The 5,102-nt window shown below is 38.1% G+C and overlaps 1 protein-coding gene and 1 long non-coding RNA gene across 2 annotated transcripts in view; one reads left to right on the top strand and one right to left on the bottom strand.

Moving 5' to 3' along the window:
• si:dkey-246g23.2 (solute carrier family 66 member 2) overlaps positions 1 to 5,102 on the bottom strand; it is a 271,509-nt gene that overhangs the window by 135,653 nt on the left and 130,754 nt on the right. The window lies entirely within an intron of this gene.
• On the top strand, positions 1,254 to 2,039 carry LOC118598891. The gene is made up of 2 exons (XR_004948118.1): positions 1,254 to 1,444; positions 1,764 to 2,039. It is a non-coding gene; the product is annotated as an uncharacterized LOC118598891 (long non-coding RNA).

Here is a 5,102-nt window from a genome sequence, read left to right as displayed (position 1 = left end):
AAGAATCTGCTCTGACAGCTTCACCCCCAGTCTAACATATACACACATACTCTCTTCATGGAGCTTACAGTGATTATCTTCAAAGCATTTAGTATTGGCTCTGAGAAGGAATGATTCCTCTTGTATCTAATCTGTTGGGGGGGGGCTCATAGGACAATGTCTTTATGTGGAGAAAATTATTTTTTTAGGCTGTGAGAGATTTAAGAGTTTGTTAGAACTTCCAAAAGAAGAGCTTGCTCATTGGAAATGATTGGAGTTCATCTTCAAGAGCGCGTGACAGACCAGCCAGAAACTTTTTGTTTGTGATTACCACTTCATAGATGACTGTTTGGTTAACCTTGGTCTGTATCAACATGGAATGGCCTTCAATAAATGCAACATTAGAAAATAACCTTCCTCTTAGCGTTTCATTTAGCTGTCAGAAATGTCCTGCAGATATCTGGGGTCACTGTACCTCGTGCACTTCAAATTTTAGACTGGACTGTTGGTCAATAGTCCAAGGACAGCTCTAGGATGAAATGGGCGGGACAAACAAGGAGCGAAAGGCTGTGCCTCAGATCAAGTCGTTTTACTACAAGATATGAAAACAGTCCAAAAAAATAAGTCACATTTCATAAATAATTTGTTTTTTTATGCCTTGTTTCCTCTAGCGGTACGGACCAGACCAGTCCCCTCTTGGGCAGTTTAGAATGGTCCGGGCAAGTCAAGAGAGCATTTCCATTGAGCTTTGGCCCATCGAAGCGCATGCGGGTTTAGACTGATTATGTAGCTGCGCATTTAAACTGTGCGACTACAGCCAAAGAGAAGCGGCTTCAGCTGACTCAGCAACTGACTGATATATGAAAAAGATAACTGTGGATCATAGTGGATCAATGATGAACATTCTTTGGCAGCAGGGGTCCGGTGAGACTTGGACAGAAATGTATGTGTCTCCATATTTGTGGATTCGACATGTCTCTGGTCCTCGACCCCCACAAATAAGGGGGCACTCACACGGCCCAAGCATCAAGCTCAAGCAGCTGGCGAGAGGCAAATTCACCACATGGGGAAAGAGGGGTGGGCCACTCAAATCGTGTTTGTTGTGAACATAGTATTAGAGTCGAGGATGCAGAAGACAGATTGATGAAACCAATTCATTATGGGAATATCTGAAGGGAAAGGTCTTTTTCCAAACTTTCTTGTCTTCTTCATCTCTGAATTCTTTAGAAGAACTGAAGGATGAAAAACAGGAACTTTGTCTTTAAAGTCGACTCTTTTTTTCTGCATTCAGGCTGATCAACTGCAGTTTGTCAAAGATCAGCTGTGATGCTCTGGCTGCAGCTCTGAAGTCCAACCCGTCCCACCTGACAGAACTGGACCTGAGGAACAACAACCTTCAGTCTTCAGATGTTCATCAGCTCCAGGATCTGGTGGAGAGTCCAAACTCCAAACTGCAGACTCTGAGGTCAGTAGAGGGTTGGAGTCAGTCCAGCTGCTTCCAGATGTTTGGTCCTAAAGTTAGTCTGAGAGCAAAGATGCAGAGTTTCCTGTGAAGCTGCAGCTTCTCAGTGAAGCTCTGAGGAGAATGATGACAGGCTTCAGGACAACAGTCAGCCAATCAGAGCAGCAGAAGCTCCAACAGGTGAAGATGACAGGAAGCTGCTGCTCTGAACAGGACTGAAGCTCCTGCTGCTCTTTCTGCTGCTGTGCTGCATCACTGACTGACACACCAGGATCAGATACAGACACTCCTTCATCTCTGGACTTCTCTTTTTTTTCTGCAGGTGGGGGTCAGTCTGATGTTCCTCCTAGTGGATCAGAGAGGATCATCATCAGCTGGTCTGCAGAGATGTTGTTCCTGGAGGTGGAGAGCAGAGTGATGGAGGAATGAGAGGAAGTGGAGATGATCATCAGAGCTGCAGCATGAAGCATGATAGAGAACTGCACTTCATCTTCAGTCAACATCTTTTAGTTGTTTTAACACACAGTGTAAGATTTCAGACTTTCAATTTAAAGACTGCATGCCATCTTTCATCTCAAATACAAAATAGAATCTTTCAGTTCAGTTTTATCGCTGAGCTTGAATGAAAAGAAATATAAAAATTGTGGGATGATGTTGATTTTAATTATTTTGATTGTTGAAGTAAGATCTAAGGGGTAAGTTGTCCATCTTAATAAGTCATTTTGCATATTATGTTCAGTCAATTTGAAATTTGCTTCATACAGGTATGATACCAATATATTTAATAGTTTTGCTATCCCAGTTCAAATTGTACTTTTTTGACTGTTTGTTTGGTGTATAATTTAATGTAAGGATTTGTGTTTTTACAATATTGATTTTATATCCCAAGTACTGAACAAATGTTTCTTTTTAATTAAAATATGGACCTCTTTGCGGGGTTTTTCAGGAAAATAATCACATCATCTGCAAAAAGGCCAATTATCTCTTTCTGGTTCCCTATCTCTATCTCCTCCAGATCATCATTTTGACGAAGGGCTTGTGCTAACGGCTCAATATATAAAGCAAAAAGTATCGGGCTAAAACAGCAGCCTTGTCTGATGCCTCTTTCTAGTTTTATTCTGTTGGACAAGTGTCCATTTACTTTAATTCTTGCAGTTGGAGATTTGTATAGCGCTTTTATATTTTTAGTAGAGTTCTCATCAAATCCAAATTTCTCAAGAACTAAAAATAAAACACTGTCGACTGTTTTTTCAGCATCAAGACTAACGAGTGCTGATTTTAGTTCGCTCTCTTATATATGGTCAATAACATGAATAGTCGTCCTGTGTTTGACGACATTTAATAAAGCCTGTCTGATCTTCGTCTATCAGGAATAAACGTTTCTAATCTTCTATCGCGTATTGTAGTGTATATTTCATAATCCACATTTAAAACTGAGATTGGTCTAAAGTTTTGACACAGTTTCTTATCTTTCCCTTCCTTGGGAATAAGAGACACTATTGCCTCCTCCCAGGAAGGGGGAATGGTTCCTTCTTTTAATGTCCAGTTGCAGCATCTAAGGAGTAACGGTGACAGATCACTCTGAAAAAGTTTATATATTTCAGAAGGAAACACGTCACTTCCTGGGGCCTTGCAGGCTTTTAATCTTCCAATATCCAGTTTGTTTTTCTTTTCTGATTTCTGAAGTTAACACTATATTGCTTCTATTGATGGTAGATCTAGAGTGTCAAGTAAATTAGTTACATTATCTTCATTTTGTAGCGTAGGCTTAAAGTATAGATTTTTGTAGAAATCTTTTAAGGTCTTCAACATTTAATCTGGATCATCTGTTACTGTAGTCATTTTAGGGTTTTTTTAATACTGGTGATTGAGTTGACAGATTGTTTTTATTAATCCGCCTTGCTAATAGTTTCATCGCTTTTGGCCCAGTCGTGGTACCTTTGTCTTACAAATCTAAATTTCTATTGTATTTCCTCACTTAGAATGTCATTTATTTCTGCCTTTATTTTTTTGATTTGTTGTATCATAAAGTTTATAAAAAAAAAGTTATGTCCGCACTGTTTATCTTTGCTTGTTTTAAATTAAAATCTTTTTACTTTCTTTTAATTTTATTTTAATGATCACATTTTTACTATTTCTTTTGTTTCTTTTAATGTTTTATGTAAAGCACTCTGAATTGTCTCTGTACATGAAATGTGCTATAAAAATAAACTTGGCTTGTTGAAGGATATCTTGAGTCTGGGATTGTTTACGTCGTTTTTCAAGGTTAGTGTCAGGTTCTCGCGACCTAAAACATCATAATAACACAAGAGAGGAGGAAGTCAAAGTCAGTTCCTTTAATCACTCGCGAGGAGAACGATCAGAGACGTGCACAGTTACACCGCTCCGAAGCGTTCTGATGCACGCTCTGTCGTCTCAACATTTATACAGCGGTTATGCCCTAGCTACACAATCATGTTCTTGATAACAGATAAGCACTCGTAAGAAAATCATCAACGTTAAACACATCTGTTCTGCTTAGTCAGGATCAGTTCCTCCTCAGTGGATGTTCTTGTTCAAGGTGTTGTCCTTATTTGATATCTTGTGGTTGGAGAGCCGCAGAGCCCTGCAGCCCTCTGCACGCTGTCTGGACTTCTGCAAACAGTGAGTCACACAGAGCAGAACACTTCACACAGTAAATGTCTCAAATGATAAAGTAGCATAGTTGATAAGAAAAGATAAACTTAAGTAAATGGTGTATAGATGATAAAATATGTACAATTATTCCATCAGTTAGATAAAGTTTCCTCCTAAAACTTTCAATGTATCCCAGAGTATGTTAGGGTTAACTTCCTCATTATCACTTTCTTTTATGCTTTTAATTATAATCTTTATTTGCTCTTTCACTTTTTTCATTATTTAGCATTCCTATGTTCAATCTCCACAAATAATTTCTATTTTTCTCATCTATATTGATAGCTAGGAAGACAGAGCTATGATCAGAGACAGTCATTGAACCAATTTCACAAGCCTTCACTCTATGTCCATCACACTTGTTCATAAAAAAACTCATCAAATCTAGATTAGACACAAAATAGTATGTGTAATCTTTTTCCAGTGGGTGTAGATCTGTCCAGATATCAACCATCCCCATTTCCTCTAACATTGTATTCATAAATATAAATAATCTTGCTCGAGGTTTGTACGGAGCCCCTGACCTGACATGAGTAAAAAAATATATAGAATTATTTCGTTCCCACAAGTTATGATTCTGAGACTAGTCATGGGATAATGATACCTCAAGGAGTGTATTGACACATTACACAAACTGTATTGACAGTGTTGGTCACTTAATAGTGACCTCTGCTGTAAATAAAAAATCATTGCAGGTAAATAAAATGGAAAGATGGAAGAAATTGCATGCTGTTAACCCAACATTAGCCTTGAAATAATAATATAATTATATGTAAAGTATAGCAAATGTATCTTTAATAAAATAGAGAATTAAAATATTTAGCTTATGTACGGAATTTTGTTAACCAAAGTGTTCAATCATATGCAATAACACACTGAAAATGGATGAATTCATGCATTGTTATTGAGGAATGTTACGGCTGTGGCCGTATTTGGTTTTCTTTTTGGTGGTGTATTTTTGTCAGAGTGGGACTCCTGTGTGTTTGTG

Source organism: Oryzias melastigma, linkage group LG6 (genome assembly GCF_002922805.2).
Source record: "Oryzias melastigma strain HK-1 linkage group LG6, ASM292280v2, whole genome shotgun sequence".
In the NCBI taxonomy this organism is placed as follows: domain Eukaryota; kingdom Metazoa; phylum Chordata; class Actinopteri; order Beloniformes; family Adrianichthyidae; genus Oryzias; species Oryzias melastigma.
The sequence above is the reverse complement of the archived record's forward strand: the minus strand, read 5'-3'. Positions and strand labels throughout refer to the sequence as shown.